Source organism: Pseudorasbora parva, chromosome 23 (assembly GCF_024679245.1).
Source record: "Pseudorasbora parva isolate DD20220531a chromosome 23, ASM2467924v1, whole genome shotgun sequence".
Classification (NCBI taxonomy): domain Eukaryota; kingdom Metazoa; phylum Chordata; class Actinopteri; order Cypriniformes; family Gobionidae; genus Pseudorasbora; species Pseudorasbora parva.
In genome coordinates this window covers 29,109,684-29,137,314 of record NC_090194.1, presented here as the reverse complement: position 1 = coordinate 29,137,314, position 27,631 = coordinate 29,109,684, and the positions used below count along the sequence as shown (strand labels likewise).

General features: G+C 38.6%; 1 protein-coding gene across 2 annotated transcripts in view; it reads right to left on the bottom strand.

The window, feature by feature from the left end:
* The window catches only part of LOC137062758 (CXADR-like membrane protein), a 123,854-nt gene that overhangs the window by 75,412 nt on the left and 20,811 nt on the right, over positions 1 to 27,631 (bottom strand). The window contains exon 1 of one of the 2 annotated variants that reach the window (XM_067433658.1): positions 20,126 to 20,250. The exons of the other annotated variant lie outside the window; for it this stretch is intronic. The gene's annotated coding sequence lies outside the window, so the exon portion shown is untranslated. Of the gene's footprint in view, positions 1 to 20,125; positions 20,251 to 27,631 lie in introns of those variants that run through there. 2 annotated transcript variants of the gene reach the window in all.

The window sequence follows — 27,631 nt, the reverse complement described above, 5'->3', positions numbered from 1 at the left end:
CTACACGACTTCAGGACATTGACCTTAAAATGCATTAAATAATACATACAATTTTTCAGATGGCCTATGTATTAGTCCTGTCTATATTTGTTTCATATACAAAACATGGGTATTTCCAGATATTAATAATAAATGTTTGAAATGCTTATATACTGTACATACATACACACAAATATATGTGTGTGTATATATATATATATATATATATATATATATATATATATATATATATATATATATATATATATATATATATATATATATATATATATTAAAAAAATTATATATGTATATATATAATTATATACATAGTATATATAGGCAGCTCATTTGTCAAATAATAAAGAAAATATTTGTCACAAAAACTATGCAGACATTTTAAATGTGCTGTAAAGTACATGAAATGTTTAACATAAAATGTACTGTTTTTAACATAATTATAATAAGAAATGTTTATTCACCTGAAGGATTTCTGGAGTAATGATGCTAAAAAAATCAGCTTTCCTTCACTGGAATAAATTACATTTAAAAATTATTAAATTAGAACACAGTTAATTTAAATTGTTGATATATATTATAATATTTTACTGTACTTTTAATCAATTCAGGGTGATTGGGACACTTTTTCCAAGTCATCTCAATGGCAAAAAGTATCCCACCCTGAATTCACCCTACAAAAAAACTGAAAAAAAATCTTAAAAACACTGAAAGAAATCTCACAGACCCCCAACCATTTGAATGCCGTCACAAAACTGCAATTCAATGAATTATTCATTCTGTCATTACGATTCAAATTTGAAATTCTTACATCAATTGAATTAAAATTTAAACTCATGAATTTAATGAATCTTAATCTTTTTCCCAACCCTGCGAACTACACAACAGTGTAGGAAACATAAGACTCTAAGGGAACGTTCACATGACACCGTTTTCAACTAACAGAAAACTTTGTATGCGTTATGGCCATTAATAACGACAACAGCTTTTTGTGGGCTTGAAAATGCAAGCTTTTAAAATCGTGTTTTAAATGGCAAGTTTTTGAAAACAATACCATTATTATCTCCATGTAAACTACAAAAATGCAAATTTGTTCAAATGGTGACATTATGTGTTCAGTACAAGCACGTAAGGGCCTATTTTAACAATGTAAGCACAATGTCTAAAGCGCACCGTGCCCTTAGGGCGTGTCCGAATCCACTTTTGCTAGTTTAAAGGGTTACTTCAGCGATTAGCATATGGTTTTGTACCAGTGGAAACCCTGGAGTATATTCGCTCGATCGTGACTCCTGCACCGCTTGTGCTGGGACACTCACTATCTTACGGCGGAGTCACCATCGTCATCACCGGCGGCCATATTGTCACAGGCAAGCTTTCTGTTGGGCTCTGTGGAACCTGATGTAAGATGAGTGATCTGTACGAACATAAATACTCTTATCTCACTGAAATCTTGACGGGTTTACAAATGGTTTGGTTTCTTACAAACGTTATTAACATGGCTACAAATCTGGATGGTTTAACACGTCAAAATTGCAGCTTTTCGTTTCGATAAACGACTTAATCGTGCACCTAGTGTATCACGGCTAACTTACGTGCACTTTATCAAGACTGAGACCACAATCGAGCTGTTCAATTATATAGGTTTTATTGACACCAATAACGATTTTATGACAACCAACCTTTTGTCTAGTTAAAAATAAACTTAGTTTGCATGTTTTTTTTGTTTGTTTAATAAAAAAAATAAAAAAATACAAATTACTTTATTATAATAGTGATATTCTTATTATAAAAGCATGTATATATATATATATATATATATATATATATATATATATATATATATATATATATATATATATATATATATATATATATAGCTAGCTCTGGAAAATAAATTCAGAGCTGTATATGTGTATAAATTTATATAATTTCTCATGTTGCCATTCGGTACACAGTTTTAGTAACCTATATATTGATTTAACATAAATAACATTTAATAACATAAATACAATGTGTATGTATATTCATTGCACCTATCTGTTCTGTTCAATGTTACTTTCATATTGAAGTCCATGGTTATAATTATTCATAAGTATGTAGTGTCATAACTACATCTCTGACATTTATAACAAAAAACAGTTTGAAAATCGGTTGAAAATTGAGCAAGTTATGGTTATTTAAAAGTACATGCACCATTAAAACACACTGTTACGAGTGAGCGAGCTGCCTGTGACAAGATGGCCGCCAGTTGCGGACGGCGACCTCCGTTGGCCAACAGCGCGCACGAAACATCTAGCCTTTATTACGGATATCTATGGCTGTACCTATTCTCTTAATGAGTCATGAGTGTGTTTTGGGTGTAACGTGCAATAAACCAATCAGTCTAATCTCCCATTCCTTTTAAAAGCCAATTGGGCTTGCTGGATTCGCTATTTACATGGCGTAACAATTTGCAAGCGTAACGAGTGAGGAAACAGACCTGCTCGTCCAATGACGCCTGCTTGCTCGTCATTATTGCAAAGAGGCAGGCTAATTCTGATACATGCAATGACTATATAGTATGACATGTAGGCATTTTTATATGTATGTACACAATAATCATCTTTAACATTTTAATCCTTTAATTTTTCATATTTAAAAATGTTTGACTACTGCTACACGTACCTGCATGTGTAATAACCAGTGTACGCGCGTTGTGGATCCACCTATCTCTTTAAATGACACAAAAATAATAATATTGCGGCATTAACTGTAGATCTGGTTTATGTTGGTCAATGACGCAGTCGTTTTCAGCTGCTTTAAAATAGCAATACACCAACAATGCACCTGAACACACCTCGACACCCATGAGCGCACAAATGGGCACAAATGCATTTGCTATTTAAACAAAGTGGCACAGGATGTGAAAATTATAACTCCGTCAGGCTGAAACTAGCAAAAAACACTTGTGTCACGCCTGGCGCAGCATTGCACCGTGTGTATGATAGAGCCCGTATTGTTTCCTTACAAGGTGACATCGCCAACTACTGGCCTGGCATCATAATACATTGTTTTTATCTGATCCCAATGTGAACGGGGACTGTTTTGATAACATTGTCATCAGTATTCAAAAAAAGCTAAGGAAAAAGTTTTCAGTTTTTGGTACATTGTTGTCGTGTAAATGTGTCCAAAAGCATTGCTATAGAGCTAAATCAAAACCCAGAGCTGCATATAGTATTTAATGCAGTGCAGATCGTTTTAACACAACAAAATCATGACAGCACTCCACTAAAGCATATCACAGCAAGCCACAGAACTCCCACAGGACTGTTCCCTCCCATTCCTGCTGCCGCTCCACCCCGGGATCGACTGCATCTGCGGTTGCCCGGGCCGCCTTTCCTCCAGATGAATTATTGGGTAATGGATCTCCGGATTTTCCGGCCTCAGCACTTCTCCTCACCCTGCTGGCCTCCGTTTATTAGATGTGGCCCCTGTAAATTTCTTCAGTTGGATCTCTTGCTAATGTTTGATTCATATCACTAGCAAAGGTCAGGCTATCCACTCTCAATAATTCAATATCCACATACTCTCGAGTCTAGGTCATATTCAACGCGGGAAAGGGGCAGAGATGTTCAGCGAGCCGTAGACTGTCAAAGCTGAAAGTCTTTTCCTTCATAAAGACATGACGAAACAAAATCCTCCACAGGAATGCTGCATTGCAGGAGAAACACTTAAGGAAATCTCTGCTGAAAATCTCATGCTGGTTTATTTAGCATAAACCAGGCTTGACAAGCACAAGTTTTTTAGCCAAATTTTCTGGTGATGCTGACCAACCAAAGTTAAAGGTGCACTATGTAAAAACAAAAAAACAAAAATCTGTAAAATATCCAATAAACCACTAGACCAGTGTTATATATTTTGTTCAGTTGAGTACTTACAATATCTCAGATGTTTCCAACTATTTGTAAGTTGTGAGAAAAATCGCTATTTTAACTAATGAACCGGGACATCTGAGGGAGTCGCCTGTCAATTGAGTCATATCTGCATTACTCTCGGTTTCCGGATTTAATTGGCAGAAACGCTTTACTCTTAGCACTGTGTACAAGTGTCACAGCAGCCGCTGAGCGAACGCACAGAGTAACGTCATAACATCATTTTAAACACACTTAAATGTACCTAATATGACGAACAGAGCTGCGTTACCTCATACTCATGACCGGAAAAGCATAAATGGCACCGGCGACTGTGGCATAATAAATGTCCCGTTGCTCGCGAGGCGTGTTGCGTAACAATCGCTCCAGCGGCCTTGCTCAGCTCCACAGCACTCGGTCCTGCTCTGCTTCACACTAACGTAATGTTCATAACCGGATCCATGAACATGATTTCTGCCCGAGTCCTATCCCAATACTTTTCCACAGGCTGTGAGGTGAAGACCACATGTCCCAAGATTCTGTTCTCAAACGTGGCTTCATCACTACGCATTGGTTTTGAATAGGTGACCTCTAGTGGATGGAAAGGTTACATAGTGAGCCTTTAACCCTATATAGAGTTTCACACAATCTACTACATACCTTCAGTCATCTGATTGATAGTTTATATGGTAACACTTTGCAATAAGAGTGCACTAATATGCATTCATTCATGCTTAACTAATGCACAGATAATAATGAGTTAATGTATTACTAATGATGAACTAACCCATTTATGAATGATCACTGCATCAGCAACTAATGCAGATTCTATATGAATAATAGATTAAATAATGCATGATTTGCTATGAATTAAATGTGTCATCATGTATTAATTCCTTAATATCATATATTAACTAATAATGTAAATGAACGTGTTAATTACCACAACAGGTCAAAGCCAATAAATTTCAACTTCCAGTTGTCTGCTTTAATTAATCATTAGCTAATGATTTATAAAGGTATCATTATGTTATGACTTGACTTGTTGAGGCACATGACTATTAACTAACTTATTAAGTAATATGTAATTGTGGTTATGACTTTTGAGTTAATTTTAAATTAGTTAATAGTCATGAGATATATACATGTATGTGTGTGTGTGTGTGTGTGTGTGTGTGTGTGTGTGTGTGTGTGTGTGTGTGTGTGTGTGTGTGTGTGTGTGTGTGTGTGTATGTATATATATATATATATATATATATATATATATATATATATATATATATATATATATATATATATATATATATATATATATATATATATATATACACACACAGTATGTAAATAATCAATTTGATAGCACTAATTTCTGATATTTTATGCAAGTCTATACTTTTATAATGATCTAATTGATTTACATTCCAAGTTATCAGAATTTCATCTTACTATTTGATCTAAAACATTTCAGCAACTACACCTCAGTTTGGTGTGTTTTTTTCCCCCTCCTAATACTATATGCCACTCAACAAAAACAAGGTTCAATTAACTTTTTCATTTAAAATGACAAAACAGACAATTATTTCATTTGTCAGGCTTTGGTTTACAGTGATACAATGATCAATGGTGGTCATTTTAGAAATCAGATTGGAATTCCAGGTAAGGAAGGCAGGCTTGTCAAGTATTTAAGAGATAGTAATAGGGATATTTGGTGATCTGCGTCACTTTTACAACACTCAGTAAACTTTCCCATCATGCACTACTGTGGGGTTTCATATCTCGCCAGGTTTATGACTCAGACCACACTGATTTATGCTCTACCACCAAGCCGCTGAGACCCACTGTAACTCAAGCGCAGATGCACTAGTGGACCATTTTTGCTCTCAATTTTTTTCTCTATTCCTCTCACTTTACCAAAGACAAATCACGACTTGCCACCAAAGATGTTTTCCACAACCATTCTTTCATAACGTGAGTCTGCGTTCACCGCAGAATGACAGCGAGCTCTCGGGAGATCTATGAGGAATGCGACAGAGCGGCGCTGACCTCAGCTTCACACCCACGTGTGGAACGAAGCGTCGCTCCCTATGAAAAGCACCCATGGCCGGTAAATACGATTTGTCACGTAGTATTTTAATCAGGCCGGAGCGATTGATAGTCACAGCTTGTCATGTTAACTGTGATCATCATTCAGAGCCCTGGGCATTCTGCGTCTGTCAGGTAGGCGGAAAGACTCCAACGCCTGTGTGAGTTAGGAGTCTCAAACCTGAGCGTAATCTGCCTCTGCCCACCACCGAGGCACGTATAGATCAGTCCCGACGGCGGCGCTGGCAGCTAATCCGAGAGGGAACCGGTTTTGATGGATATGGAAATTGATCCGGCTTCCGCACCGTTCAGAGGTGGTCTCGAGTCTGAGATGCGGTAAACTGCAATCACTTTACTCAAAGGAGACAATTGAAACCAATCAAAGCAGGATATTATGAGCCAAGATGGTAATGGGATATTGAGTTTGAACAAACACGAAACTCAATGTGGACAAACTCTCTATCATAAGAACCTAAGATGAGGTTTTCCAGTATGAAGGGTTTCAGTTCACGACTACGAATGAATCGATAAAGAAATGATGTGATAGTCAAACTATGCATGATCGGTGAAGAAAAATATTTGAATCATAATAAGTCACCGAGAGTGAGATGGGGACGGAGAGGGTTAGACACACAAAAGTATTTCCTCTCGTCTCAAATTGGATCCCTCTATGAAGCAGAACGAGAGACCGCAGAATATACTAATGGCAGAAACATACACAAGTGTGCGGTGCCGCTTACATACCTAACATGCTTTCTTGCATTACTGGTGTGGTGTACCCAAGAGGGCGATAGAGTTTCCTTCTTGCTGTAAAAAAATCTTACATTTAGAGCAAAAAATTATAACTAGTAAAGGGGTGATGAATTGAGAAATCAACTTTCCCTTGAGATTTTGATATATAAAAGGTTGTGGTAATATAAGAATATCCTGTAAGTTTCAGAGCTGAAAACTTCCTTGTTAGGAAAAAATTGTGTGCTTCATCCTTATGTCGAGCAACAAAACACCGGGGCTATGTGTTTTCCAGACGGGCTACCAAAACGTAAGCCCATCGGCAGGCCGGTGAATCTCAAATAGTGAAATAATATTCCTTTTTTGATCTGGGCTGTTCACTCTCTCTCTTGACTTGACATTTTAAGGGCGTGTGTATGTGTGCGCAGTTCGCGTTTATATCTACCGATCGGCGGGTCATGTGATACAAAACTAATATTCCAATCAATCGCGGGTGGATGAGAAATAAACATTTTGCTTGTTTGATAAATACGTTTATGAGTGCTGTGGTCGAGAGAATCATTCCGGTTGCCGCTTTCAAAACAATCCCTCCCTCATATGAACTGAACTGACAGCGGAGCTGAAGCTCATTAAATATGCAAATCTTCTCCAATCCTAGCCGTGGGCGTTTACTTCCAAGTCTCCAGTGCGGCACGCCCATCAAAACCCAGCGTTCAGGAGAGAGCCTCAAAACCAGTGTAGAAAATAGCCTATTACTTATTAGTTATGATGTTTTTGAATGTAAAAACCAGTTGACCTCAGACAACAGTATAAAAAAATAAAAAAGCCAGTTCGTGACACCTTTAAAATTAATGTGGAAGACTTTACTATACTTATACTTTTAAGGTACAATATTATTAAAAATATGCTGTAATCCTTCAAACGTCACTGTATTATTTACTTGTTGCATTTATTTGATGAAAAATACAGCAAAAAAAGCAGCAATATTGTGAAATGTTCTAACAATCTAAAATAACTGTTTTCTCTTTTAATAATCACTATATTGCCAAACGTTTTGGGACGCCTGCCTTAACATGCACATTAACTTGAATGACATCCCATTCTTAATCCGTAGGCTTTAATATTGAGTTGGTCCATCCTTTGTAAGCTATAACAGCATCAACTCTTCTGGGAAAGCTTTCCACAAGGTTTAGGAGTGTGTTTATGGGAATTTTTGACCATTCTGGACGAGAAGGCCTGGCTCCCAGTCTCCACTCTAATTCATCCCTAAGGTGTTCTATCGGGTTGAGGTCAGGACTCTGTGCTGCATGGCCAGTCAAGTTCCTCCACATGTTCCATCCATGTCTTTATGGAACTTGCTTTGTGCACTGGTGTGCAGTCATGTTGGAAAAGGAAGGGGCCATCCCCAAACTGTTCCTACAATGTTAGGAGCATGAAATTGTCCAAAATGTCTTGGTATGCTGAAGCATTGAGAGTTCCTTTCACTGGCACTAAGGAGCCAAGTCCAACCCCTGAAAAAACAACCCCATGCCATAATCCCCCTCCACCAAACTTTACACTTGGCACAATGCAGTCAGGCAAGTACTGTTCCCCTGGCAACCACCAAACCGAGACTCCTCAATCCCTGACCCCGCTCTGTGATTTTATGTGGCCTACCTCTTCGTGGCTAACTTGCTGTTGCTCCCAATTGCTTCCACTTTTTTATAATACCACTATCAGTTAAACGTGGAATATTTGTAAGCGATTGGAACACCTGAATTCATGATTTGGAGGGGTGTCCCAATACTTTTTGGCAATATTGTGTATTTTAAAATGTAATTTATTCCTGTGATCAAAGCTGAATTTTCAACATCATTACTCCAGTCGTCAGTTTAATAAATCATTCTGATATTCTGATTTGCTGCTCAAGAAACATTTCTTCTTATTATCAGTTTTATACTGCTTAATCTTTTTGTGGTAACTATGATACGTTTTCAGGATTTGATAAATATAAAGTTCAAAAGCAGCATTATCTTTTGTGACATTTTAAATGTCATTACTGTAACTTTAATTCAAATTAATACATCAATGCTGAAGAAATTTATAATTTTTTTTTTTTTTTAATCCCACTGTTCCCAAACATTTGAATTGTAGTGTATGTAAATATAATCTAATTTTTAATGTATAGCTTCACTGCTGTGTTTAAAAAAAAAAAAAAAAACAGTATGTTGAAACGTTTACTGTATCTGGACTATCTGCTATTAAGACAGAAGTTATTATTCGCACCTATTCATGTCGTGGCAATGTATGGCCTGAAAAAGAAAACCGAGCATAGAATAAGACTGAATGAAATGAAAAATGCCTTAGAGTTGAAAAATGTAACATGTAGTTGTGGAGAGTTTTTGCACTCAAAGAGATATTTTGCAATCAAACTTGTATAGCTAGAAGTGCCAGAACTCATGTATCAAGTAATCAAGTATGTTTTGAGCCTAGACTGGATGAGAGAAAGCAAGCATCATATGGGTCAATATATAATTGAGGGAGTTTTCATGTCCATGAGATTTATTTCGCAAACGTGCTTATTAAAATAAAATTTAAAAAGTCTCCAGTGTTCTTCATGATCTTGTCTTTACAGATTCCATAGTTAATTATTATGGAAATAATTATTTATTTATAAAAATTCACTAGATATCCCTAAAATGTCAACTAAATAACCGTCCGAAATGAATTACAACCACAATCTCATTACCTAAAAAAACATTTAAAAAACTTATTCAAAAACAGTTTTAATTATATTATTTACATTAAGTTGAGGTAAATGTGAACAATGTGTCTTTTTGGGCAATGTGTCACATTTTCAATAGAAATTGACAAATTGAATATGTGTCCGAGAAGTTGCTGTCATCTAAGTTACCCATAGCAAATACACCCCTCAAGGAAGAGTGTGTTTTCCAAATCACATGACCTGCTCCACATTATGTCATTTTCTCCTGAAGAGAAAACTAGCAAGACTCCAAGGTATGTTCTCCCTCCACATTTGCAGTTATTTCACTTAAAGTAGTGCTTGGGGCAAATGTGTACTTATCATATGTCAACAATGTTACTACAATGAATTCATAAATAACTTTGAATTTCAATTTTACTCAGTTGTACATATAATTTTTAGAAGAACCTCTCCGTAAAATGCCATTTGGTGTCTGGTCCTAGGCAACCATTTTGATTTTATCCCTAAAAACAGCAAAAATGTCAACAAGGTTACCAGTCAAATGTAATGCAAATGTAACTTAGTTGACCAAGAGTAACATAGTTGACATTCATGACATGTTCTCATAGTTTTCAGGAGTTCATTTAATATTCTAATTGTACAGTAACTATAAAAGACTTTGTAATAAATATTATAAAAGTAAACTTGTTTTTAAGCAAATGCCACGATTATCTGCTGCAGAAAAGCAGCGCCGTTACACAATCGTTAATATTGGCCAATGCGTGATGATGCGCTATGGTATCCATTTGAGGATGTGCTCAGGTTGATTCCTGCCTCACAGCTCGTGACAGCACGTCATGTTGAAATAAAAAGAGATGTGTGGGAAGATATTGCCAAATCATATCTTCATCACTAAGGACATGCACACACACACACGCTAACAAACACGTGGCACAAGCATACGGTCAAGCACACACACATATAGACACCATACTTGTATAGTCCATGTGACAGAAAGTAAAAATCCTGCCATGTTTTTGGATCTGCCTCTACATCTAGAAGAGTTGCTTTCATTAATGAGCTCATCTATCTGGTAGAGGTGATGGTTGGAACAGCGGCTGGACAGGATTTCTGGCACCTGGGCTACTTTCTGGCACCTGGACTAACACCTCTGATATACACACACGCACAGATAAAGACACGTTTTTTATGTTTTTTTGTTTTTTTTTGTGACATATGGGGACATTCCATAGGCGTAATGGTTTTTATACTGTACAAACCATATTTTCTATCCCCTTACACTGTCCCTACCCCTAAACCTACCCATCACAGGAAACATTCTGCATTTTTACTTTTTTTGGGTAAAACTCATCCTGTATGATTTATAAGCATTTTGAAGTGTGGGGACATGGCCAATGTCCTCATATTTCACCCTCTCCTTGTAATACCTATATGTCATACCCATGTCATTATACACATTTTTGTCCTCATATGTCACAAAAACATGCTCAAAACAAAACACAGACACACAGACACACAGACACACAGACAGACACACACACACACACACACACACACACACACACACACACACACACACACACACACACACACACACACACACACACACACACACACACACACACACACACACACACACACACACACACACACACACACACACACACACACACACACACACACACACACACACACAAAGATTACTTGATTGAGCTTGACAAAGTCATTGAAAAAAAAAAACATAATTGGCCATGCTCTTGGGTTACAAAATGGGGAGTGTGTTCTGTCCGGTTTCATGGACGCCTGGAAGTTGGAGGGTTATGCAAATGTTTTACTTGGGTTCTGACATTTGAATGTTTTTGAGATACAACTGTTTGCACTATTACAATTTTGATCCAATGCAGCACACTTATTCTGTTAACCAACAGAATAAAACACTATTTGGTTATTGTTACTTATTGCAGTGCACTATTATTTTTTTCATTCCACAAACAAGATTTTCAAAATGTTTACATGGTGGAATTTTTGTGTAAGTGCTTTTTTTGATACTTTTGTTGTTTTTGTTGTTTTCTATGTTAGGATCTCTTGCTTATGATAAACACTCACCAAAAGGATTATTAGGACACCATACTAATTCTGTGTTTGACCCCCTTTCGCCTTCAGAACTGCCTTAATTCTCCGTGGCATTGATTCAACAAGGTGCTGAAAGCATTCTTTAGAAATGTTGGCCCATATTGATAGGATAGCATCTTGCAGTTGATGGAGATTTGTGGGATGCACATCCAGGGCACGAAGCTCCCGTTCCACCACATCCCAAAGATGCTCTAATGGGTTGAGATCTGGTGACTGTGGCGGCCATTTTAGTACAGTCAACTCATTGTCATGTTCAAGAAACCATGATTGGAGCTTTGTGACATGGTGCATTATCCTGATGGAAGTAGTCATCAGAGGATGGGTACATGGTGGTCATAAAGGGATGGACATGGTCAGAAACAATGCTCAGGTAGGTCGTGGCATTTAAACGATGCCCAATTGGCACTAAGTGACTCTACCATCTGAATGTCTCAACAGATATCGAGACTCATCAGACCAGGCAACATTTTTCCAGTCTTCAACTGTCTAATTTTTGTGAGCCTGTGCAAATTTTCGCCTCTTTTTCGTATTTGTAGTGTAGATGAGTGGTACCCGGTGGGGTCTTCTGCTGTTGTAGCCCATCCGCCTAAAGGTTGTGCGTGTTGTGGCTTCACAAATGCTTTGCTGCATACCTCGGTTGTAACGAGTGGTTATTTCAGTCAAAGTTGCTCTTCTATCAGCTTGAATCAGTCGGCCCATTCTCCTCTGACCTCTAGCATCAGCAAGGCATTTTCGCCCACAGGACTGCTGCATACTGGATGTTCTTCCCTTTTCACACCATTCTTTGTAAACCCTAGAAATGGTTGTGTGTGTAAATCCCAGAAACTGAGCAGATTGTGAAATACTCAGACCGGCCTGTCTGGCACCAACAACCATGCCACGCTCAAAATTGCTTGTAGTAAATCACCTTTTTTTCACATTCTGACATTCAGTCTGGAGTTCAGGAGATTTTCTTGACCAGGACCACACCCCTAAATGCATTGAAGCAACTGCCATGTGATTGGTTGATTAGAAATTTGCATTAATGAGAAATTGAACAGGTGTTCCTAGTAATCCTTTAGGTGAGTGTATGTGCTTGTTAATAAAGTTGTGATTGATCCTTGTAAACTGATGTGCGTCTGTATTTCTCCTTTATGTCATGAAAAATTCAACAGGTCTTGATTAAATACAATAAAAGATTAGCTAATATATAATAATTGATATAGTTTAGGATTGTTTTTGTTAAATACATCATCCTACTTTGTCATGTCCAGTCAACTATGTTACTTTTGTCAACTATGATACTGGGCTGTCAATTAAGTTACCATTATGTTTTTTTAAAAATATATGTATTTTAATGGTTCCCTAATCTCCAAGTAAATATTTAGAAACTGAGTAGCTGTCAAATATATACCTCAGCATAATTTAATCAAAAAAATTATCATAAATCTAGCAGTTTGGAAAAAAAATATACAGACCGGTTACTTCAGAACTTGAAATTAAGGGTTTTAATTGAACAAAATGTGTATTTTCTAAATTAATAGGGTATTTGAATTGAAAAGGTAGGTAAATAGACACATATTCTTCCAAGAGTAATGATTTTTTTAAATGTCTGCCATTTACTTAAAGTTAAAACGTATTGGTTTTGTCCGTAACATAGTTGACCAAATAATGACTAAACTTTTTGTTTTTAAAACTAAATATCTGAAATAAATTATGCCTGAGCTTGGCAATGAATAAAAACAAAATATTTCAGGGATGATTTATCAGGAAAGATAATAATATTTTGTAAATAAATATATTTTTTCCCAGAATTTTTCAAACTCAAAATCTCCCACAATTATATATTGACCCATATGTGGAAAGAATATTTAGAATTGAGAGTATACAGTATGAGAGTGATGGAAAACTGTAAATGTAATGCAGTTCATCCATCTCTGTTACTCTGAATGTGGCAGATGGGAAACACCTCAAGCTGTGTGTAAAGAATTCTCTCTCTCTCTCTCTCTCTCTCTCTCTCTCTCTCTCTCTCTCTCTCTCTCTCTCTCTCTCTCTCTCTCTCTCTCTCTCTCTCTCTCTCTCTCTCTCTCTCTCTCTCTGGTGCAATAGTTGTTTCTAGCGCCCTATGGCCTCAGAGTGTGTCCCTCTTTTGTTATTATTGTTGTACAGCCTGTGCGGTGTGTTTAATAAACTTCTCGTCATCCGGTGCTCTGGCCAGCCAAACCCAGGAGGAGTTGACTCTTTGCGGTCTTCACAATACTAAAACTTCATGTCGATACCAATACCAGTGTTATTTTAATATCCTGTTTTTTTCTTATTAGTACTGTCAAAACTTCACAAAGTCTAACGGACATATTTATTCCCAAAACATTTGCCTAATGAGCTTCATGTTTTGCCTTAGAAATTGAATATTTTATATAAAACGTCCCATTATAGTCATTGTCCGTTCCAGCCTTCAAGCTTGATCAAATCAGCGTGTTCATAATGAGAAGCCTGTTTTTACAATCCAATTATTATTTTTTCCAGGACATCTGTGTTTCCAGCCAGTGCCCACAAAATACACGCAACACTGGTTTATCTGCTTTCCTCTGCTGTGGAAAGGGGGTTTTACACCCAAGCTCTGATGGTCCAGAAGCATGGCATCAAAACCTGGCACATGTGAGTGGTGCTGGCCGGTATGTCTGTGAACATATGTGACTTCTGAGGCTCAGGCTGTGGAACAGCAATTCTACAATTGACAGAAACATGTTCTGCTGATCCCCCCCCTAGTCCCCTTTGAGTTTGTGTGCCATGTCTGGGCTCACAGAGACCTTGAGAGCTTCCACCAGACCAGAGCTGACTATTTACTCTGCCAACACCACTTGCCACAGATCAGGGGCTTAACAAATTCATACTGAGGCCCCGTCCACACGGAGAACCGTTCTGCTGTATACGCATACATTTTGTACCGTATCAGCGGTTCGTGCGTGAATACGATATTTTCTGAAACCGGGTCCCAGAGTGGATGAATCTGAAAACGACATTCTTGCGTTTTCGTGTGTACAGCCAATCCGTATATTTTGTGAGACGGTGATGTCATCACACTACGTACGGCACGGTGAAAGACTAAAAGGATACAACTACGGGCACTGGGCATGCGCACATAATTATCATGCCATTTATTGTAAGGGTAGGTTTAGGGTTGGGGTAGGTGTAGGTGTTAATAAAACATATCTGTTAAGTAGTAAATGTATTTATTGTTATTTTATCGTGAGAGTTTTCCTCGCCTCCTACCACTGCTATACCCATAGACTGTAAAAAAATATGGACGTAGTGTCCGTGACGTCACCCATAGGATTCCGATAAGCTGTTCTGAGGCTTAAAGTAAAGATGAGCTGGGCGTTGCCATCTTGCGAGCGAGTCATCGTGTCGCTCCCGGACAACAGAAAATGGGCAAAAAGGCAGGATATGGGCGGAGCTTAGGTGACGCAATGACTATAGATTGCGGATAAATGGCTATCCACCTGTCACTCAAAGTAACCACGCCCTTAATTATGCAGAATTTTAAGGCTTTATATAATGTAAATGAATGAGTTATAAAACGATTCACCCCCTCACAGTAGTCATGAAGGTCAAAATTAGCCGTATAGGCAAAAACCACAATTTGAACCCGGCTGTAAACATGTTTTTTTTCTGCTGTAAAGTTGAGAATTTTAACATGGGGCTCAATGAGATTCTGCTCCCTGCTGGAGCCTGTCCCTAGTGGACAGTTGAGGAATTGCAGTTTACATTACTTCCGTATTGGCTTCGAGAGAGATTGCGGGAGGTTGCCGCTTGGCTATACCCCTTCTAGCCACAACTCTTCTTCTCTGTTTTTAGTGTATTTATGTGGCAGAATTTCAGCGGCACACACTGGCCTGGCATGTATACTACATCGCTTTGAGTCAGTTTTTTGTGATCTCGTGTTTAGGCAGATATTTTTAGATACAAAGAAAAAAAGATCGGATTGGGGAAGCTCTAGCTTCGTGTGGACGGTGGCCAGCTCAACGACTTTCTCTGCTTGAGAGGACAGACTGATCTAGATCTAGATCTGTTGGTGGAACTAAAACGAACATCAGAAGTGTTCACCTGATACATTGTGCGCAGGGGTAAATTCACCTCAACTCAACATTCATTTGTTGGTATAAGACAACTTGAAATGAGACATTAAATTACACATTAAATGTAGTCACGCAATGCTGATGTTAACATGAACAATTTGAAAACAAAGTATAATTTGTATGGTTTGCTGTGATATGATAAACGATCGTTAGATTAATCATCGCGATTTATTGCAATGCTTTTTCCCCCTTAACTGGTCAAAACAAAAGTGGATGTTAGCTACTTACTTGTTCAGACGACATTCTTATTGGGATGCAGCGAATATTCGGCCACCAAAAAAAAAACACAGAAAAGACTTTTATCACTTAAACTATACAGTCGAAATGTTGTGATGACGCAAACAGAAACCACGACCTGCACCACGTGCTTATCTAAAAGGAACATGTCTGCGGTGTGGACGTATGTGCTTTATCTCACATCTGATGACCAGCTATAATATGGGTTGTAACTTGAAAATAATGCTTTGTTTATGTTTCTTTCGATGTATTCACGTACTGGCTTCTCAGTAATACACTACAACAACAGCAATAATAAAAGGAAAATGTGGGGAAAACGGTCTCCATTGGTAAACTGTGTTTAATGCATGCAAGTGCTGCCTTATGTTCGAATATGACCAGTCGTTTTTGCCGTCATTACCCAGGTTTAGATTTGTCTCTGTGCACTCATCGGAAAGCACGGACACGTCTCACAGCGCACGCATATTGAGTTCTCTTTCAAGTCTTGTGCTTGAACGAACAAACTCATACAAAAAGTATGTCAACATGTCCATCTTGATGAGTATCCTAGCAGACATAGTTTAAATATGCCTTAAGAGAAATGTATCAGAAGAGAAACAGTCGAGAAAGACGACACATATCCTTGCATTAGCTCTTAAAGGGGCAGTAGCCTTTACTGCTGTCTGTTTAATGTCAAACAAAAGATAAGGACATCACTCACCGCTCTTGATTGAATAGCTTTTGTAAGTTTAATAAGGATTAATCTTTAATTTAAACTGTTATTATGCAGTTATTTTACATTTGATTTCTTTATTTTCTGCAGGCCAGTTATTATTTAAAGGGGGGGTGAAACACTCAAACACTCACTCGTTTCAGTCAATCTCATGTCAATCTTGAGTACCTATAGAGTAGTATTGCATCCTTCATATCTCCGAAAAGTCTTTAGTTTTATCATATTTATAAAAGAAATATAGGCTGTACCGAGTCTTTCCGGAAAAAACCGAGCGCCTGGAGGCGTATCGTGTGGGCGGAGCTAAAGAATGACAAGCGCGCAAAGCGGTGATGTCCTCAAGCGTGGAGAAACCCATCTATCTCAGCTAATACAGATAATGATCCACAATCAAATCTGAGGGAGAAATAAATTAAACAGGAGAAACGGCAACAGCAGGACGTCCGTCTCTGTGGTATGTAAGTTACTGTATTTAATGGCCTCTCCACATTTCTGTGTGTTTACTCGCAGAGTATGAGGACATGATTCGGTTTATGGACTATTGTATGCGACTAGACCTTAGAAGTAGCAAGCAAAACGGTTTTGCACATCAGAATACTGTAACGTTATACAGAGAACAACAATGGAGTAACCGTTAGCGCATTTGAATGACGAAGCACGCGATCGTGTCGTTTACTGATGTTTACTCATGCGACGGTAGCCAATAGCAGAGACATTTGAAGCAGTTTAAGTTAACTCACCGTCGAAGCTTTATCGCTGGGACCGCTCCGTCAGAAACACACTTCTTTGGCATGATTTGGTAAAGTCCTGTGACAGCAGTGGCGTGTAAATCCATTTTGAGACGCAACTGAAACGATGTTGTCAAGCTTTCCGTCATTTCTGCGTTCAAATCGGTTCAAATGCAGCGCTGCCTTCCCGGAATGCTGTGCTGAAGAGTTGAAGTCGCTCGACGTCACCCATAGGAATAAAGTGGAGCGCGGCGCCGTTCACGGACGACTGGATCTGCAGCTGAGAGACTGTTTACAGCGTGCTCTAGTCACGCACGCGCGCACCCTACCGGGAGAAGAGCCCGTACGGCCCATACAAGGACCTTCCGCTCTTATTAACGTCAAATAGACCCATACTCGAAAAAAACTCGCCGAAACTTGTGAGAAACCGGAAGGAGTATTTTTGACACAGAAATACTCCATCAAACGTCCAACATTAGTTTTTGAAACTTTGTCTATGTTTAGGATGGGAATCCAAGTCTTTAACAGTGTAAAAAGCTCAGTATGCATGAAACAGCATTTCACCCCCCCTTTAATGTATGCATGAGTGAGGTCAAATTAAACATTTTACTTTGAATATTATTTTATACTGTGCATTGTTGCAATGTGACAAATAAATGTTTGCATAATTTGTAATTGATTTATTATTTGAACTTTAATATTATGCCTTGACTTTTAGTAAAGTTACACAGTCATAGCCATAAATGCAATGGTACGAATAATTGGCATAATTTCTTTCGTTGTTTCGGGTTTCGGCATTGGTTTCCTCTTTTTCGGTTTCGGCCAAGAATTTTGATTTCGGTGCATCCCTAATTCTTATGTTGGTCAAACTTTCATAGAATAGAATCCGTGATTCTGAATGACAGTATCCACACCAGCGCTGTGACTAACAGCCGCACATTCTCCTCAAAACATTGGATTCCTCCGCGCTGTGCCGTACCGTGCCGAGGCACAAGTCTTGTAAAGCTGATAATTCCGCAAATAACTGCAATTGCGACAAAAAATACAGACTGCAGCTTTAAAGAAATTGCTTATTAAGGACTACAACAAACGGCTGGTAGGGACTACAAAGAGCTTATAGTGACATTACTAACCTTAAAATGTACATAAACCCCGCCCCCGGGATCCATCTTTTCACATTTACTGCAATACAGTACCTAACACGGATGCAATAGCATGCCATAAAAGCAAGATGACACTAAACTATACTTGTTCTACCTTCTTGCAGTATATATTCTCTGGCTCTCAAGCGATTTATAAATTATCCTGACAGAATATGCTAATCAATGACTTGAAGATAGATAACTCCACATCAGCTGCATAAAATCATCAATTAAACATTCAGAAATGTGCTGTTGCATTTTACATGTTGTCTCTTCTTTGTGATTCACTCCATCATTGTCTGACTCCGGTTTCAACATAAAAGGCTGAATAGTTTCAGACATTTTCAGTGCGTGTCTGCATGAGGTAATTGGAGCTGCTAACATGAGCTCTTGAAGCTCCGCCCTCTTCTTGAAAGGTGGCCGGGAGCAGCAGCTCATTTGCATTTAAAGGGACACACAAACATGTTTTTGCTCACCCTGAAAAAGGGACAATTTTAACATGCTATAAAAATTGTTCTGTACTTATTTTACATCTTGGGGAAAAGGGGCATTATAGGACCCCATTAAATGTTTTAATTACAATTTAAAACCCAATGGTTGGGTTAGTCCACATTTGACCCAAACAAGGGTTGAAACAAGTGCAGGCTTCAGTGTTAGATATCCTTTTAATATAATGATTTTTAGCTCAAGAAACAATTCTAATTATTATCAATGATTAAAACAGTTGTGCTGCTTAATATATTTAGATTTTCAGGATTCGTAAATAACTTTTGTAACATTATAAATATCAATTATTACTGCTCAATTTAACACATCTTTGCTGAGTAAAAAGTATTTTTTCTTTTTTTTAAAAAGGTAGTAGACCTAAGCGATTTCTGAGAAATGCAGTTGATATTTAAAACAACAACATATCCCTACCCAAAAGGATCAGGTTTAGGTTCTTTATTTTATACCCATAGGTAAATTAGGTTTAAGTGAACAAGTTCAGGCTGTTTCTCGTACATATTATAGACAATGCAATAGAAAACACAAAATCACCACTGAACATTATAATAAACCCACTATTTAATCTTATAACTGTTCACATGATTTATCACTACAGAGACAAAGCTGTTCTTATACAGTTGTGTTGTACACTGCGGTACTCTAAACTGTTGTTTAGACAGAAGATGCTAGAACTCATAATACAGAGGATGATGGCATGATGTCATTTAAAATTAAAATCACACCCATGATTGGGTGTGCTCTTGATAGCTCCGCCCCTAAAATCACAAACACGCTGTGCAGCACAGGCACCTCCCCCCTCATAATTGGACACGCCCCTTACTGCTGATTGGCTACATGTGTTTTGGTGCTCAGTCCGATCTACTTTGCTCAGAAATCGCACACTGCACCTTTAAGTGGAAGCGTACATTTATGATACAGTAAATTCTCTGTAGCTTTGAAATATGACTGATTTTAGTTTACTAGTGTTTTATTTTGAATTTATTAAGAAAAAATAGTGTAGAATTTGTATTATCTTCAATGTCTAGATCATGAAAATAGTATTGGCATGAATTGTAATATCAGCGCATCCCCAAGTAGAGAAGTTAGGATACAATAAAGAGCAGCTGAGCTGTAACTTAACTTCTATAAATGATCAGTAGTGTGTAGTACCTTAAATCCCGTGGAAGCATGTGAAGATCAGCACTGTTTCAGCCCATCAGGACGAGTCATCTGATTCAAGACAGCCTGGTCTTAGGGAAATTTATTGAGCTGAGTAACTTTTTTGCAGTGCCCAGTGGAACGCCGAGTCCGCAGAGAAGAATGCAGCACACATTGTTCTCCGTTATATCGTCAAGCAGAATTATGAAAGAAAGGCTCAGAATTACCATAGCATAAAGGAGCAGTATTCTAATGAAGAGATTTTCACAGCGAAGAGCCTCAAAGATGTGATTAATTCTGTCGTAGCATCTCATTAATATCACAGAGAAAATGTGTGAGGAACATCCAAATATGGAGTTACACAGTCGGCTGTGTGCTTTCACACAGGCACAAAAAAGAAACGAAGACCGTCACTGAAAGAGCTCATTTCTACTGTTGCTCTCTGAATGCTTCCATTACACAAGAGACAATATATGAAATCAAACAAAAACTGCAGCGACGATAGTCCACAATTCTATTCCACAAAGGAGTAAATGCCTATCTATCTTTCAGGCCACCGAGTGAGATGTTTTGAAGAGCAGCGTGAACTGAAATGAAAGCGAAATTAAAGTCATTCAGTGAAAAAAGCTCGCCCTCCACCATAGCTTCTTAATCGCATTCATACATTTGCATATTCAGATCTGGTGTGTAAAACGAGTCGCAGCAGTTTTGGCGTCCAAACGGCTTTGAGTGCCAATAAGATTTGAGAACTATGCTGGGGGATGTTTTTAGTCACTTCTTTTCAGTTTTTATTTGTAAAACTTTATATATTGGAACTATGGTGCACAAATCATTCGGACTATATTTCTGGTGATTTTATGGTATCTTTTTAATCCTTTTTGAAGCTTGACAGTCCATGGTAGCTTCATGCTTTCTAGGAAAATCAAGCATTAACAATCTTCAAAATAAGAGCTAAAGGGGCCCTATGATGCCCCTTTTCACAAGATGTGATATAAACCTCTGGTGTCCCCAGATTGTGTCTGTGAAGTTTTAGCAACAACAATACAGGCGAATCTCACTCACCCAAAATGTCAGAAATAACTAGTCTCGCGTGTTTGAATAAGCAGCCTTGGATGTTTGAGCCAGAGTCGGACACAGATGAAAGACTCAGGAAGTTTTTAGACGGCACCTGGACATTTCTGATGGGTTAGTGGATACATTTACGTACCATTCGTTGTTGTGCCGTTACGTTGATTCAACTCATGATTCAACTCTAGCATGATAATCTATAAATTGTTGTATAGGTGTTCGTGTGGAAACGTAAAAAAGTCTGTCACCTAAATATACTGTGCATTATAAATGTGTGTATGTGAATTACACAGATGGTGAGCGTTTTCAGGATAAAACTGAGACCTAGCTCTAGTCTCTGTGAATACAGTAAGAGCCATATTTATAGCCATATTAGCCATACAGCATTCTAGAAAGCTCATTGAGAAAGGAAATTTGCAAACTTTCACAATAAAGAAGTGTCATCCTTACTTGTTCTTGATATTACACAAATAGCAAGAACTGTTGGTATTTACCAAGCGGCAACCTCCCGCAATCTCTCTTGAAGCCAATATGGAAGTAATGTAAACTGCAATTCATCGACTGCCCACTAGAGACAGGCTCCAGAAGGGAGCAGAATCTCATTGAGCCCCATGTTAAAATTCCCAACTTTACAGCAGAAAAAAAAAACATGTTTACAGCCTAGTACAAATTGTGGTTTTGGCCTATACGGCTAATTTTGACCTTCATGACAACTGTGAGGGGAGTGATTTTTTTTTATAACTCATTCAATTGTGTTCTATAAAGCCTTAAAGTTCTGCATAATTAAGGGCATGGTTATGTTGCGTGACAGGTGGATAGCCATTAAACCGCCGTCTATAGTCATTGCGTCACCATAGCTCCGCCCACATCCCGCCCTTTTTGCCCATTTTCTGTTATGCGGGAGTGACACGATGACTCGCTCGCCCAGCTGGCGACGCCCAGCTCATCTCTACTTTAAGCTTCAGAATGGCTTATCGGAATCCGTCACCGTGACATCACGGACACTATGTCCATATTTTTTTTTACTATGGTATTGACACATCCTTCAGAAACAACAAATCCAGCATTATTCTGTTCCTTGTTGATGAAGCAGTTATATGTAAAATGATTTACACAAATATATAACATTTTATCGAAATTCCTAAAAAAAATGTAATTCATCCGGTGTCTTCAGTGGCTCGGATGCTGGGAGTCTACGGAGACTCATATGTTCATCAGTACATCCAACAACAGAAAAAAAATTTAATCGCAGAAATTGTAATACTCTAGCTGATACAGCGAATAACCAGAAATGGCGGAAATGTGCTTCTCACTCATGCTAAAAGGGTAGATCATCAACAGTCATGGGCAGGGTTTCTGTACACTCACGTAGGAGTAGCTGGAAATATGAAACAGCGCGTTGATAATGATTGATGGCGATTATAAAAAAGTACTGGGTGGAATTTTACCATTATAAGCTTTTTCAGGATTCTTACCATTATAAACTGTAGACACACACCTGTGTTCAAACACCTTATAAAAGTGAATTTTGTATAATAGGTCCCTTTTAAAGTAATTTGGGATTCATTATTTATTTAAAGACAAAGTTATCGCCGGATAAAAAGTCTTCCTAAATTCACTGGGGTGAAAAACAGTTTTTTGTTAAATATTCATTTGGAAGCCAAAAAACGCCTGAGGAACGTCTGCGATAAAACTAACAGAGCAGCTGCAGCATAATTCATTTTATGGGACAAATAGAAGGATAATGGAAGCTCATTTGAAATAATATCAAATACTTCTCAAGCCACCTCTTAATAAATACTGGGACTCTGGGAAAAGGAGCAGAAAACTTAAAAAGACTAACAAATCTGCTCTGCTGTGTTCGCTCTCTACACCATTACCGTAGGTGCCACTCGATCCTGTTTTGTCCCTCTAATGAGCTTCGTTAATTGGAGCTCCGGCGCCTCTCGTATTTGCATCGGTTTAAGAACGAGGCAAAAAAAAAAAACCCAAAACCCAAAACTGGAACTAAATGAATCACGCGAGTGATCTCAGAACAGTGAGGGAGAACTTCAAAGGCTGTGGCGATATCCACTGGAGACATTTGTGGGAGTTATTATGAGCAGGCACAATAGTGTGAGCTCATTACCGAGCCATCACAATGATTCTAAACCCACCAGAAGAAAATAAAGAAAAAAAACTGCTGCTGTTCACAAAAAATAAATAATAAACTGCACACAAAATACGTTTAAAAATCTCAACATACATGAGCAACAGGAAGGCTTCACAGCATGCAAACACCTGGGCAATGACATCATCTCACCCGCAGCATCTGTGTTTTGGTTCCCACTAGGCTGATGGGTAATTATGCTGCCCTCCACTATAGTTTTTAAAGGTGATGTATGCAATTTGTTTGACTCTACTAAAGCATATAAATACCAGATTTAGGACACATGCTAAGTTCAAAACAATATGTACTTTAGGGCTGGGTTTCGATTAAAATTTCAAGAATCGATTCGAATTCGATTCTCAAGATCTTGAATTGATTATCTAGCCTGGATGCCAGCCGAACCTAGCCCCGCCCACAACATTTTTAGGTCGTCCGGTTCGGTCTGGCATCGCTCCATAGACGAGTAATTATCTATCGACCAATGAAATCATCAGGGCGGGCTTTAGACGATGACGGACAGATGATACACAGTAACGTAATCATGCACGTCATCAAAGGGGCTTGGATTATATTTTTTCGAATCCTAAACAGAGAGCTTGTTTGTATATGCATTCACCATCATAATTTCTCTCAAAGATGATGATCATGTTGGGTAAGTACTCTGTGTATCAATAAATTATTTTATTTTTTTACAACACCGTCTAAGATTGTTTATTCCAGCACGTGTAGACAGGGTTGCCAAGTTTTTACAACAAAACCCGCCAACTACTAGCCCTAAACAATAGCTTCTCGGGGGGTTCTCCGGGCGAAAAATGGTGTTTGGGGGGTAAACTGTATGTTATTTTCGCAAGATTGCCTGCTAAAATTCGCGCTCATGGGTCTATATATCACATAATAGTCGCTTCAACCCTTGGACATAGAAAACAACCGCGGAAAAAACGCGGGCTTGGCAACATGTAGTGAAGTTGAACTCTGTCTGTTGACATTTGACAATGCGTTGCTTCATTGCTCTGATTGGTTGTAGGTCTATCCAATTGATGTCTTTCCTGGTTCGGTTGAAACACGCCTCATAATTACATCCCAATGGAGCAGTATCAGACTCATATTCTGACTAGAACTGAGTATGACCACGTCAGGCTATTGATTATCATTATTCGATTCGATCCGATACGATCTTCGAGATTTAGATAAGTGTTTTTGAAGAAAGCATTTTTTTTTTCAGCTGTTAGCTGAATTACAGGACTGTATTATGCAACATATTGATGCTATTATTATAGACATTCAACTGCAAATTAATGGAGTATTGATGGTTGTAAAGAACAATCCCCCTTCCAGAGTGCTCTAGTCAGCAACCACGCGCTGTGGAGAGGGTGCGTGCTGTCATGACATGGCAGCCATTACAACTTCCTTGGCAGTAAGCGCGCGCTGCAGCGAGAACGGCTGTGACATAGCTAAGCCACGTTCTCGACATATCCAGCAGCCCGAGTTCGCTAGTCTAACTTACTCTAGTATTCTCTGTCCGCGGCGGTTCTTACCGTGGTGGAACGAGAGAAGAGGAAGAGTGAGGAAAACTAGGTCTGTCCGTGGTGCTTCTTAAGTATGGCGGCGGCAGAGTGACGAGAGCTTCGGCTTGTGTTTGTTTATCTACTGTAGTACTCTCTGTCCGCGGCAGTTCATACCACGGCGGAACGAGAGAAGAGGAAGAGTGAGAAAAACTCGCTCTGTCCGTGGCGCTTCTTCAGCACGGCGGTATAGTGACGAGAGCTTCGATTTGAGTTTGTTCATCTACTCTAATATTCTCTGTTCGCGGCATTTCTGGAGTTTACAAAGCTGCCATGTTCATTGTTTTAATTTGTGGCCAAAACTGGTACTGCAATCACTTTCAAATGACTGTAGAGCGGTGTATCCCCTCTCCCCCTCCCCCCTGACTCGAGGTTGCCAGCGGGATCCAGCAGGAACGTTTGCAGCTGTGGTAACTAGAGCAGATCTGGCAACTTGGATGCCGAAACACTACTGACTTTGTGATTGGTCGATAGGTGGAGGTGGAGCTTCAGGACAAAACACAACATGTCAACATCAACTTCAGTTGAGGGCTGCAACAACAACTTTTAAATGACAATATCCTGCCCGGACTACTGTTGTCAGTGATATAAGTATTTGAAATTAACATGATTTCTTAATGTCTAGTGACATATCAGGGCCATTTTATGATTAATTGAAATATGTTTCTTACATACAGTTCCTTTAAATATGTTGGCAAATATTTTTTTTTAATAAATTTAAATAAATCTAACAGAACAATTTTCCTCATGAACAAGGTTTTGGTTTAATAACTGAGTCGCATTAATGCAAACAGAGTGCTGACTTTAATAAACAAATCAATTTTTATTAAAATATTTTCTTTTTTTTATTTTGAATTGACTGCACCATGCTGGTAATTGTATTCTGCACAATCGTCAAGATAAAATTAGTCAGAAGCTTTGGGGATGTACTTATATCCTGTTCCTATGGACATGAGCTCAATAAGTGATCTTTAGCAATTAGAATTTATGTATTATTGATTATGTGACTCAAAACCCAATCTATACAAAAGCATGTTTCCAAGCACAGGTCTGTTCTGCCACCGAACACAGAAATAAAGCCTTTAACTATACATGAGCAAAAATCCAGTGATAAAGGAGATGTTATTGCTAAAATAGACAAAAAGTCAGGGTCAGGCTGAGTGTGTCTTTTTTCTGGTTCACTTCCTACGAGGTTCTCTCTCTCTCCCGTGTGAGACAGGAAATAATTAAATCAGCGCAGCAGTTTTGCATTGATTTTGTGAGGACCCTTGCAGCATTAATTGACTTGAGCAAGCACATCTCTCAGTGAGCAAGAGAGGTAAAACAAACAAACGAACGTTAAAAAAGACACATGCATTAATTATGAAAGCTGCTGACTGCAGGTGCATTGACAAATGGACTTATGCTTGCTATAACTCCAATTGTGCCCTATATATAGTACATATACAGTAGTGGCCAAAAGTGATGTTTGCTTTTAATGATCCTACAAGTTTGGTAAAATTATCAAAATATGAGGGGGGGGGGGGATCATAAATGTGAAGCAAAGAACAAAATACTACCTTTAAAAGTGGACTGAGCTTAGCTTTTCGGTGCGATGATGTTTAATCTTTAAGGTGTTGAGGTCAGTAGGACTCTGTGCTAGCCAGTCAAGTTCCTCCACACCAAACTCACTAATCAATGTCTTTATGGATATATTTTTTTGTGCACTGGTGTGCAGTCATGCTGGAACAGGAAGGGGCAATCCCCGAACTGTTCCCACAAAGTTGGGAGCATGAAATTGTCCAAAATGTTTTGGTATGCTGAAGCATTAAGTGTTCCTTTCACTTGAACTAAGGGGCCAGGTCCAACCTCTGAAAAACATCCATGCACCATAATCCCCCCTCCACCAAACTTTACACTTGGTACAATGCAGTCAGGCAAGTTGCGTTCTTCTGGCAACCTCCGAACGCAGACTTATCCAACAATCTGTTCAGACAGAGAAGCATGATTGGTCACTCCAGAGAACACGTCTCCACTGCTCTAGTCCAGTGGCGGCGTCCTTTACACAACGCTACACTTGGTGATGTAAGGTTTGGATGCAGCTGCTCAGGCATGGAAATCCATTCCATTATGCTCTCTACACACTGTTTTTGAACTAATCTGAAGGCCACACGGAGTTTGGAGGTCTGTAGCTATTGACTCGGTAGAAGATGGTCTGTGTACTATACACCTCAGCATAGATTGACCCCGCTCTGTGATTTTATGTGGCCTACCACATTCTTTTTAAAATGACTGATTTAAAAAAAAATAAAAAAATAAAAATGTAAAACCGAAATGCCTTCATGTAAATATTTGCACAAAATGCATCCCATAGTCCAAAAAAAAAAAAAAAAAAAATTATACAGCTTAATTTCTTTATCCAAAAAATTATGTCTAATTTTAGAATGGAATGTAACCATGATTTATTTTCATTCACACAGGACAGTAAGAGTGCGTTTGTGTCCTGTGATAACATTCTCGTCCTGCTTCTCATAAAAGTGTCACAGTCAGAGGACATGATCATGCTGCAGTGATGGCATCTTTAGTCCAATTGACATTTAAATGGGGAACATGACATGCCACAATATAACACAGTGAGGGGAGGGGTCGGATCGGATGTGAGACAAACCTCTCCAGCTGAGCCAGAGTACTGCAGAGAGGCAGGAAGCCAGGTCTGAAGACAAGAAGGTGAAAGAAAGTAAGAAAAAGAAATGAGCCTGC